This window comes from Echinops telfairi, unplaced genomic scaffold (assembly GCF_000313985.2).
Source record: "Echinops telfairi isolate 266 unplaced genomic scaffold, ASM31398v2 ScPeMD7_11;HRSCAF=52, whole genome shotgun sequence".
Lineage (NCBI taxonomy): Eukaryota > Metazoa > Chordata > Mammalia > Afrosoricida > Tenrecidae > Echinops > Echinops telfairi.
The window spans coordinates 41,337,081-41,350,175 of record NW_022103908.1 but is presented as its reverse complement, the minus strand read 5'-3'; positions in this window follow the sequence as shown (position 1 = coordinate 41,350,175).

Sequence of the window (13,095 nt, the reverse complement as noted above, 5' to 3'; positions counted from 1 at the left end):
CTTAACCTTTGCAAAGGGACGTTTTAAGGATGCAAACAAGAGGGTCTCAGGCCCGATCCCGTGTCTAAGTGAAGATCCATTCCTCTTTCCCTGCTTAGCGACAACAGATACCGAGTGCTTCCGGTGACTGGGTTTCCTGTGAGTCGAGGGCCCCCTGGGTGGCCTTGGGAGGAACATCACACTCAGTGCAGTAGTCCCGGACCGGCCTGGGGGGTGTGGGAGGAGCGGGGACAGGGGACCTGGACTTCCTCCCCACCTCCACCCCCCAACCCGTGTTGAGCTGCTCCACCCGACTTCTTGTCAACTTCCTACCCCAAAGAAACCAAACCAGACTTACTGCCATCAAGTCAGTTAGACTCATAGCGACCCTACCGGACAGATTAGTGGAACTGCCCTTGTTAGTTTCCACGACCTTTAGGGGATAGAAAGCCTCACCTTTCTCTGTAGAGGCCTTGCGGTTAGCAGCCCGATGGCGTAACCCACTACATCACCGGGGCTCCACACTGGCCTTAGGGTTCACTCCTTTCTTACCTTGCTGGGACCCCACTCACCGCCATCGAGTTGATGCTGACTCCTAGCGACCCTATAGCATCTTATAATAGCTCCCTCCTCGTTGTCCCTTTAACCCGGTTACCTGGGGCATGCACTAGTACTTTTGCACACAGGCCTCCATCTCTCTCCACCTGAGGGCGTTCACTGGCGGCAGGGAGCTTGCTCAGTGCAGAGGTGGGGCAGGCCTTACAAGTGGGCAGCCCTCCTTCAGTGCGGAGGACGTTGTCAGGTAATGTGCAACCTTCCTCCTCTGTTAGGAAATTTGTTGGGACGCATAGATCCGACACTGTGTTTCAAGGGTCCTCTGCAGTACAGAAAGGAGTCCTGACAGCAGTGTGGGCTAGACACTGAGCTACGACCTTAAAGTCTGTGGTTCAAACCCACCAGCTTCTCAGAAGAGAAACCAGAGTGTCTTCTTTTGTTGAGGTTTACAGCCTAGGGCCGAGCAGCACACTTCTGCTCTGACCCATTGGGGCTCTGTGAATTGGAAACCCCTGGAAGGCAGTGAATTTGCTTGATTTGGGTCTGCACAACAGACACAGCTCATTGGATTGTGCTTTGCTTTATTGCATTTCACAGATAGTGCATTCTTTTTACAAATAGGATTGTGGCAACCCTACTGTGTTACTATTTGTGGCAACCCTACTGTGTTAGTCCAGGTTGGCTAGAGAAATAAATCCAGAGACACTCATATAACAGATAGCTTTATATCAAAGAGTAATTGTACATTAAGAAAACAGTCCAGCCAAGCCCAGATCAAGTCCATAAGTCCGATATTAGCCCATATGTCCGATACTAGTCTATAAATTCCTCCTCAGACTCTTGCAGCACACGCAATGATGCCAAATGCAGGAAAATCCCAGGTTGGTGGGTGGAAAGTCTTGTGGATCCAGTGGTGGTGGAAGCATCTCTAGGGCTCTGGCTGCCATTGGTGTGGCTGCATGTGGCTTGTTAACAATAAGCTCAAGCAGAGAGAGAGTGTGTCCCATCTCCAAGGAGGAAGAAAGGAAGTCCCAGAATGCTTGTGAGAAGGCCACGTCCACAAGGAGGCATCATCAGGCTGTGACCTGATTGACAGGCTAGACTCTACCCCATCACTATTTATCAGGTTGGCATGGAATCATGAACTACCACCCCTACATGGAGCAAGGGTATTGGAACCATTTTTTCCACTTCATGTCATGTTTGGGTAATTCTCGCAACATTTCAAACTTTCTCATAATGCTACTGTACATATAATAGACCACTGTATAGTGCAAGCATAGTCTTTATAGGTACTGTGAAGCAAAAATAATTGTGGGTCTCTCTTTCTTGAGGTACTCACTTCATTGTTGTGTTCTCTAGAGAAACAAAACCAGGACACTTATGATTTTTATATATATCTATATATATAACAGGATAGGTCTATACAGCAAGAAGGAATATAACAGTTAATTAGTCCATACATCAGTTCAGAGGGCTCAGTTCAACACACTTTCATGGAACCATTAATATACTGGAAGTCCTTCACCTCACCTGGGCCGCCAGGTCCAAGGTCAAGGAAGCAGAGAGTAGAGTCTTTCCTCACTTGAGACAGGCAGCAGACAGCAGACAGCAGGGTGGGTCAGCACAGTCAGTAGCTCAGAAGTTGAGTGAGGCAGGCCCTGACTGGATCTCAAACTCAAGCACAGTGATAGGATCCACCAGCCTCAAGCTCAAGCAATGTACTAACCAGCAGCTTGGTGAAGCAGGTCTCAAAGGAGCCAAAAGCTCTAGCAACACGATCTATGGGTTGGTTTGGCCCACGGGTAGTGTAGCACACAGGTTGAGGCAGAGAACCAAAGCAGCAACACACTGGTTCGATCACCAGGGAACAAGAGGGAACTGGGATGCCAGCTGTCTTTATTTATTTCGGCTGTCCTCCAGTCAAGCTGTGACCTAATTAAACTTAACTCCCATGTTCCCATTGTCCTAGTTGGCACAATGAACCTAGCACAATTGTGGTGCTTTGAAACTAAGCCCACAATATCTCCAAGGTATGGTTGTATAGAAGAGGCATTTAGTGATAAAGTGATGGAGCTTTCCTCTTCCAAACAGACCTCACGTACAGGTACCCTCCACCCCACCCACCCCAACTGTCCATGGAGATTTGCAAGTTGCTATATGCTGAACAGGTTTCAGAAGAGTTTTCAGACTAAAGTAGACTGGAAGAAAGATCTGGCAATTTACTTCTGAAAACCCTATGGAGCACAAAAGTCCTATCTGCAAGTCATCGTGGGATGCCACGGGATGGGGCGGCATTTGCTCTCTTTGTGCATGGAGGCACCATGCGTAGGGGCTGACTGGAGGAGAGCTAACTACAGTAATGGCAGGCTAGAGCACCAGCTGTCCACAGCTGTAACCTGCTTGCTAATGCACACTCAGCTGCCTGCCATCCCCTACCTCACTCCCATTTCTCCACCTTGTTTCTTGATTATCTCCCAAATAAGCTACTTGTATACCTCTTCCTTTCAGGGTTACCTTTTTTGGACACAGTGTATCTGCAGGCCTTCATGGTCAATCATCTTGAAGGTGATATTTGGTTTCCATGCCCCATCCTCTCTGCCCATTCACTCCTTCTGCACCATGCACTCACTCCTTGGAACTGGCTTCTCTATCTGCCAGGCACCAAATTTCCAAATCCAACTGTTGTTAATTTTCTTTTTTTCCACTTGAGTTTTGTTGTGAACAACATTTTGTTTTGTTTTCCCCTTTGTACATCATCCTCATTGCCTCCCCCCGACTTTAAAAAAAACAAACAAACTCATCTTTCTCCTTGGAATCCATTTTATGCAGCTCTGGTGAGATTGACAGTATCCATTGTAGGCATAGGAGCCCTGGCAGTGTAGTGGGTTACATGTTGGGCTGCTAACAGTAAGGTCAGGAGTTCAAAACCACTAACTCCTTCCTGGGGAAAAGATAAGATTTTCTACTCCCAGAAATATTCACAGTTTAAGAAACTCACAGAGAGCTGCTATGAGTCAGATTTGACCCCATGGCAGGGAGTTATTATTATTGGCAAAATATCCACATTTGGGCCCCTTCAGAAGATAAGATGGCTCAACACAATATGAAAATAATTGAGTAGTATCATTAATAGCACATGCACGTAAAGTTTTGCTGAAGAAAATTTATAAATGTTTCCAAAAATACATCAACAAAGAGCTTCCAGAAATTCCAGCTGGATTTAGAAAGAGGACATGGAATGAAGGGTCTCTGCAGATGTGAGACTGACCTTAGTCAAAAGTAGAGAATGTCAAGAAGATGTTTACTTGCGCTTTCTTGACCATGTGGAGGCATCTGACTGTTTAGATCATAACAGAGCATGGATAACATCGAGAAGAACAGGAATTTCAGTTATGCTTACGAGGAACCTGTACATGGACCAAGAGGTCGTCGTTCAAACAAATCTAGGGGAACTGTGTTTTTAAATTGGGAGAAGTCAGTGTCAGGGTTGTATCCTTCCATCATACTCATTCAATCTATAGGCTGCGCAGATAATCTGAGAAGCGGAACTATATGACGAAGAATGCTACATCAGGATTGAAGGAAGGCTCATTACCAACCTGTGATATGCAGATGCCACAACCTTGCTGGCTGAAAACAAAGAGGACTTGAAGCACTTACTGATGAAAATCAAAGACTGCAGCCTTCAGGATGGATTACAATTCAATGTACAGAAAACAAAACATCTCACAGGTAGACCAATAGACAACATTATGACAGATGGAGAGAAGATTGAAGTTGTCAAGGATTTCATTTTACTTAGCTCCACAGACAATGCTCATGGAAGCAGCAGTCAAGAAATCAAGCAATGGTGTATTGCTTTGAGTAAATTTCCTGCAAAAGGTTTCTTTGAAGTGTTAATGGGATACACTAAGGATAAAACACCTGTGTGTTGAAAGACTTCACCAAGAGAGTAACAAGAAAACCCACAGACTGGGAGAGGATTTTTAGCAATGACACAACAGACAAAGGGCTTATTACTAAAAATCTACAATACACTCTTAGTCTGCAAAAAGAAGAAAACAGTTAACCCCCTGAGGAAGTGGGCAAAAGACCTGAACAGAAATTTCACTAGGGAGGAGACCCGAATGGCCAATAAACATATGAGAAAATGTTCACGATCATTAGCCATCAGAAAAATGCAAATTAAAACAACGATGAGAGACCACCTAACACCCCCGAGGATAGCCCAAATCAGAAAATCAGAGAGCAACAAATGTTGGAGGGGCGGTGACAAGATAGGAACTTTCTCCACTGCTGGTGGTCATGTAGATACGTACAGCCTCTGTGGAAAGCCATCTGTCGATATTTAAAGCAAATATAAATTGAGTTACCTTACGATCCAACCATCCTTCTACTGGGCATATACCTAGAAGAGGTAAGAAATAAACCCCGACCAGCCATCTATGCTCCATGTTCATTGCAGAGCAATTCACAATCACAAAGAATTGGAAACAACCTAAATTGCCATCGATAGATGAGTGGATTAGAAAACTCTGGCACATACACACAATGGAGTACCACGCATCACTAAAAAGCACCGATGATCTCATGAAGCACATCATCTCATGGGAAGAGCTGGAGGAAATTATGCTAAGTGAAGTTAGGCAATCACAAAAGGACAAGTACAACATGAGTCAACTGAGGTAAATATAATCAGCATAATGGGTATAGAAGAAAATCCATTTTACAGGCTGAAGTATAAGCAATCAGGTGGGGAACAGACCAAACTCAAGGATGGACATGTCATTCCAACACAAAGAAGGAGAAAGGGGTGGGGGGAGGAAAAGGGGGGAAGGGAGATGATGGCACTGGGGGAGCAGAGCACTAATCCATGCTGGGGGCAAGTATTGTTACGTCTTCACAGAAATAGGAGTGTGAGTGCAGACCCCACCACAGCACGCCAAACCTTGAGGGCAACATAACCATATGGAGCAACGCATGAACAGAGAGGTCCACAGGGCCGGCCCCAGTCCAAGCCAAACTGTCACAATCCCGACCCTCACCCTCCTAGAAGTATGTGCTGCAGAGGATAACACTAAACCTGCAGGAGGTTGAGGAGAGGGGCCTGTCTGCCACGCCCAGACAGAAGCAAACCATGAAGGGAAAAGAGAGAGCAAGGGACTAGACCCCACACTGGCACACCATGCCCTGAGGATGAGGGCCCTGCACAGAGCTGCTAAGGCACAGAGAGGACTGTAAGGGCCCACAATAGCTCAAGACACGATGACTCCTTGCTGGAGCATACCGAGACAGAGGACAATACTGGGGACACATGGCAGGGAGTGAGTCTGGTCTGACCACACCCACAGTGGGGTGAACCAAGAAGGGAACACAACTGATCAGCAACTGAAGCAAAGCCAAGCCACAAAACCCCTGAGGAACCCCAAAAACAAACTTCAGGCTAGGAGAGGCAGCTCCCAGAACTCCCCAGGACCGGTGGGGAGATAGTCATAAGGGTCAGCAGACAGACCTGGAGTTATGTATGCTTTAGGGGGATTTTTTTTGCTAGTGTTTTTCTTCTCTCTCTCTCTAAAAAAAAAAAAAATCATTTTATTGGGGGCTCATCCAACTCTTATCACAATCCATCTATCCATCCATTGTGTCAAGCACATTTGTACATTTGGTGATATCATTTTCAAAACATTTTCTTCCTATTTGAGCCCTTGGTATCAGCTTCTCATATTTTCCCCCAGGAGCCCTTGATAATTTATAAATTATTATTATTATTTCATGTCTTATACTGACCGATGTCTCCGTTCACCCAGTCTTCTGTTGTCCATCCCCAAGGGAGGAGGCTATAGATAAATCACTGTGATCTGTTCCCCTTTTCTACCCCCGCCTTCCCCTTCCCCTCCTAGTATCACTACTCTCATCATTGGTCCTGAGGGGTTTATCTGTCCTGGATTCCTTATGTTTCCAACTCTTAGTTGTACCCGTGTACATGCTCTGGTCTAACCAGATTTGTAAGGTAACATTGGGGTCATGATAGTGGCGGGTAGGAAGCATTAAAGAACCAGAGGAAATTTGTATGTTTCGTCCACGCTATATATACTGCACCTTGACTGGCTCATCAATTCCTTGTGACTCTTCTGTAAGGGGATGTTCAATTGTCTACAGATGGGCTTTGGGTCTCCACTCCACACCCCCCCTCATTCACATTGATATGATTTTTTTGTCTGGGTCGTTGATGCCAGATACCTGACACTATGGACACCTCATGATCACACAGGCTGGTGTGCTTCTTCCATGTGGGCTTTGTTGCTTCTGAGCTAGAGGGCCACTTGTTTACTTTCAAGTCTTTAAGACCCCAAACGCTATTCTTTTGATAGTGAGGCGCCATCAGCTTTCTTCACATTTGCTTATGCACCCACTTTGTCTTCAACCATGTCGGGAAGGTGAGCATCACGAATGCCAGGTTATTAGAACAAAGTGTTCTTCTGTTGAGGGAGCACTTGAGTAGAGGCCCAATGTCCATCTGCTACCTTAATACTAAACCTATAAATATATGCATATAGACCTATTTCCCTATTGTTATATAAATATATTTACATATGGACATGCCTGTATTTAGACCTCTATAAATGTCCTTTGCTTCCTAGTTCTTTCCTCTATTTCATTTTACTTTCCTCTTGTTCCACTATCATGTTCAGCCTTCATTTGGGTTTCAGTAATTCCTCTCAGTTACATTGCCCTTGATCAAGCCCTACTAGGCATCCTGCACCCTCCTCACCATCAATTTTAGATTACTTGTTCTTCCCTTGTCCCTGGATTTGTTGCCCTCTCCCCCTGTGCCCTACCTACCTCTCTCCTGTGCCCCATCCTGGAACTGCCGGTCCCCTTGTTTTCTCCTCTGATTGTTTATCTGGCCTATCTTATCTAAATATACATGCAGAGACAATAATAAGCACAAAAACAAGACAGAGCAAAACAAAACAACAACAAAAAATGGACAAGAAAAGAAAAGCCTGTAAATAGTTCAAGGTCTCTTGGTTGACCTTTAAGGGTGTTTTCCTGTAGAGTCTGATGGGGTGCCACACTCTGGCCCCAAAGTCAATTTTTGGTATTCCCAGGAGACTTCATTGCTTTGCTCCCCTTGCTGCTCTGTTACACACCCTTAGCATTTCACCCTGGTGTGGTGGGGTCAGATCGGACACAATTCATGCACTGTGCCTGCAGTGTTGTCCGGTGTAGCACTGTGGGTCAGTGAGGTGTGTCGTGTCTCATGATGGGCCCTTTTTTCCCCCTTTTATTCAATCATTTGTTTCCTTTGTGTGTATCTGTTATTGTTGATTTGTCTACCTATATACGATCGGCATGGGAAGCAAGCCCGAGGAGAGAGCCACAGGAGCTCATGACATGGTCAGATCATGACATGGTCTGTCCTCAGGGACAGACACGGGAGTAGCATCCCAGGAGGGGAGGGGGAGGAGGGGAGGAGGGAGAAAGGGGGAAACCGAGATTGCATAAGCCCCACCCCCTCCTGGGATGAACAACAGAAATGTGAGTGAATGGAGACAGTAGCTGGTGTAAGATATGAAAAGAATTATAACTTATCAAGGGAACATGAGGGTGGGAGGAGGGGGAGAGAGGGAAAAAAGAGGAGCTGATACCAAGGGCTCAAATAGAAACTAAATGTTTAGAAAATGATGATGGCAACATATGCACAACTATGCCTGATACAATTGATAGATGGATTGTGATAAGAGCTGTAAGAACCCCCAATAAACTGATTTGATTGGTGTGGCTGGGGATCTGCTTCTGTAAAAATTCACAGTCTCACAAACCTTACCTAAGTTTATTATGAGTTGGAATTGACTCAACGACAGTGAGTTGACAGATCCCTCCTTACATCAGGTTGGCATGTGGACATGTGAATGTGTTTCTGCCAACAGAATGACTCAAGTGATTGCATCATTTCCCAGCCTGGGTCGTAACAATTGAAGCATGCTGCCTCCTTCTTCTAGAGGCTGGGCTTACAGTTAACAACCACAATGGAACAAAAAAATGGAAGAATTTACCCCCATTGGCTATATGCTGAGTCATGAAACCAACTTCAATACATTTCAAATGCTGGAATAAGCAATTTGGAGGTTAACATATGGAAATAACCCATGAATCAAAGAAGAAATCATAACAGTACAAGCAATATTTTAAACTGAATGATAATAAACAAGTATCATATTAAAATGGGCAGGATGCTGCTAATGCCAGATATGGCAATGCAGTTTACTGGGTTTTCTGGAAAGAAATGGGAAGTTAAAGTTTAAGTTCTTTTCTTTGGTTGTTGCCTTTGCTTATTCTTGATTGAAATGGAGAAAATGAATGTGATTAATGTATATTTTGAGTTCTGGGGCTGAAATCACTTTGAATTTCTCAGAGACTGCTGCTTAGTGAAAATGGCTGACAGAAGGCCCCACCCTGGCTTGATTCAGTCAGAGACCTAAGGCCATATTTTGTTCCAATGTAATAGTTTAGATAAGGATTAAGATAAGATAAATAAGAATTGAACTTGACTGTTGTAAGAATTGAGTTTAGGACCAAAGTCTACTTTGTTTATGCTGATTTCTTCTGCTTATTGTTACTGATATAATGATTGCTAGAAATGATTCTTGGCAAGTATGAAAATAGAGAACTTGAAAGCCCACTGGTCTTCAGCCATTAAAATTGGGTCATGTAATGGGTTTAGGACAAGCCTGCAAAGAAGTCTCTGAAAAGATAAGCCCCACCCAGTTTCTTGAGTGCTCAGGACATTCGAAGGTGAAGAGACTTGCCTAGGGGGCTGTTGATGGATTGAAAAGAAAAAAGGAACTCTGGATTTTTGAACTAGTGGTTTTTGGCAGAAGCTGGAAAAAAATCTGGAACCATGAAGAAAACTCCTCTCTAGGACTGAACATTATAGGGAGCCTGTGAGTAGGCTGAAATGCTTGCTAGGTAACCGCCTGGATCCACTTGTTAAGTGGAAGTGGGAGAAATGCAATAAAGAGATGTGTTGAGTCTGCCTACTGACACCTGTGGACCTGGTTTACAAGAACTAGAGGAGAAGATGAGAGCCGGTTGACTGGTCTGAAGTGTATAGAGTTGTGTGGAACCTGAGCCTATGGCATGACCTAGCCCAAGGAGGCTAGGGTTGTTGAGAATTTGTGATAGGTCCATGGTCTGAAGGCAAGGTGACCAAATGGGCACCCTCTTGAGGCTAAGTGAGGCAGCCCACATTGAGTTGACCAGAACCCAATAAATGAAGAGAAGACAGTTGAGCCAGTGGACTGGTGCACATTGCTGCTGACTTTTTGGATGGCATGTCCTGATTTGACTTTGCTTACGGATGCGGATGCCACAGGGTTCCAACTGGAATGAAGATTCTTCACATCAAAGAATATGATTGTCTCAGAACACTGGGTTGATGTAAGTGGGCCGTATAGAAATTGGATACCCAAAATTGGGAAGATAAAGGCATGACGTGGTTGGCTTACAAACTTTCATAGGTGGGGGAATATGTTGATAGGATTATGGTATAGGTGTTCACATAAGTACAGAATATTTTTGTTTTGTTCACTTAGAGAATGTTAAAATGTTTAAATGAGTGTGGCACATTTTAAAATTGTATGCATTTTAGTTTTATCCTGCTAGGTACAGGTTTGGTATTATTATTGTTTGCTTGAAAATTATATGTGGCTAAAGAGTTGTGTGAAAGTGTCAAGTTGAGAAGGGGTGGTCTGTGGCAGTTACATAATCTCCTGTCAACTTGCAAATGGGTGGAGTCTAGCCTGTCAATCAGGCCTCCGTGTGGGCATGGCCTTCTCCTGAGGATTCTGGGAACTCCTGTATTCCCAGGAGTTGGAGGTGGGAGACTCTCTCTGCTTCATCTTCCTGCTGACAAGACACATGGAACTTTGATAGAGCCCTGGAGCTGGAGAAGCCACTTGAAGACCCCTGCCAGCACTGAGATGTTTCTACTGCCACTGGATCCACAAGACTTTCCACCCACTGGCCTGTGATCTTCCTGCTTTCGGTGTCACGCATGTGTTGCATGAGTCTGAAGAGGAATTTATAGTCTGGTATTGGATATATGGGCTAATATCGGACTTATGGACTTGATCTGGACTGGGCTGGGATGTTTTCTCAATATGCAATTGCTCTTTTATATAAAGTTCTTTCTTATACACATTTGAGTGTCTATGATTTGTTTCCCTAGTATACCCAGACTAACACAGCACCTATAGCTTCCTTCATCTTCACTGTCAAATGACTATTTTTTTCCTCCCCCTTGATAATTCTCTGAATTTTCTCTTCTCTTCTATAAGACAGCATTCACATAGGATTAGGTCCTTCCCTACTAGGTATGACCTATGTAGTGCTTATGCATTGAGCTGTGTTCTGCAAGGTGGGCAGTTTGATACCACCAGCAGTTCCTGGGGAGAAAGATAGGGCTTTCTACCGCCATGAACAGTTACAGTCTTGGAAACACACAGGAGCAGTTCAGTCCTATCCTGCAGGGTCAGTATGAGCCTGCAATGGCAGCGAGAGAAGGAAGGGTACCAACTATAGTGTATGTTGACAGTCCTTTTTCTTTTTTTCCCTGTAGTTTGCAGTAGCTAACCAAAACACCGCCCCTGGTAACCAAATCTGGTCTCTATCCATTTGTCTCTGTTTTTGTGATTTACTTATTTTACTTGGCGCAATGTCTTCAAGGTTCATCCATGTTGTAGCACACAGGACTTAATTTCTCCTTCCGGCAGAATAATGTAGACCACATTTTGTTTACCCACTCATCCACTGATGGACATTTAGTTTATTTTCACCCTTTTGCAGTTGTGAAGTGTTGCAACGAACACTTACACACATATTTCTGCTTCTGTCACTATTTTTAGTCTGTTGTATATTCCACCTAGGGGTGGAATTAGTCATATTTTCAGTTCTTTTAAGGAACCATCACCTTGACTTCCATAATGTTGTATCATTTTGCATTCCCACCAGCAGTGGATAAATGTCCCAATTTTGCCACAATTCTTACCAAAGTTCACCAAAGTTATTTTTCTTTTTTTAATCTTCGGCACCCTGTTGTGCTGTTGTTAGATGTTTTGGATCAATTTTATCATATAACAACAGAGGGGAGCTGCCTCGTGTTTTAGACTAGGGTCTCTGTGAGAGCAGATCACCAGGTAGCTTTCTTATGGAGCCACCGGGTGAGTTTGAACCACCAACCTTTCAGCTCCCAGTCAAATGCATAACCTTTGTGCCACAAGGTCTCCCTCGCCATCCTAGAGAGAGTGACATTGTATCGCGGTTTTGGTTTTCCTCTCTCTGATGACGAAAGACATCGAGCATCTTTTCATGTGGTAGTTGGCCATCTGAATATCTTCTTTGGTAAATATGCAAGTTCTTTACCTAATTTGGGGGTGGTGGTGGGGGATTGAGTTGTCTTTTTGTTCTTTAGTAGTCTGATTTTTCAAACCTTATTTTTATGCCTGGCTTAATTAAAACTGTTACTATTTTTCACTCGCTCTATTCCGTTTCTAATTCCGGTGAACATCAGCTCTTCAATACCTCAATGAATAAATTATGAGGTTTGCTTGTTAGCAATACCGTCAGTGACGTCAATGGCGGAGTCAGCTAACAGTTGCTGGGAGATACCACACCCTTGACCTGTCCTGTGGATGCAGATAGAGTTCTGCTGCTGGTAAGCAAACTGGATTTCTGACATTTAGTGAGTCCGGTCATCTGCTCTTTACTTGGAGAGTAGACTGTGTCCTGCCATCAAGGTAGGGAAAATCGCCATGTGTTGGTTCTTGTTGGTTCTCTATGTGTGGCTATCGGCTCCCGCTGGTCAACCAACGATGATAGATCACAACTTTTACAACTTATTCTCTTTTTGTTTCCCAGTTTAGTCTTTTAATAAGATGATGTTGGCTGATTTCTAAATGTACTGAGGTGCAGGAATAATTAGTCCCCTTTTCCTTATGTGTAGACTCCTCATTATCTGTAATATTTATTTTATAATGAATTTTGATGTGTGTTTAAAGATGTCAGTAGCAGAGTTCATACTGCAAAAGCATGTAGGTGGACCATTTTACAATGAAAATTAGACTTATGAAAGTAAAAAATAAAATACAGCAACCTTTGTGTTTTTTCTCTTTCTTTTAATAGTCAGAAGGCGTGCCAGGAAAAAGAGTATTAAATTATATATATATACACACACACATACACACACACATTCAAACTCACTGTGACCCTACAGGACAGGGCAGAACTGCCCCTGCCAGTTTCCAAGACTGTAACTATTAACGGGAGTAGAAAACCCTGTCTTTCTCCCATGGAACACCTGGTGGTTTAGAACGGCTGAACAGACCAACAGATAACCACTAGGCCACCAGGGCTCCTTTATAGACATGTATATGCATATATGATATTAAATATAATGTAAAAACATAATACATTCTAAAATTGTGTATATAATTAATGACGTAGCAGACTGGTGGTTTTGAACTCCCGGTCTTGTGGTTAACAGCGCAGTGCATA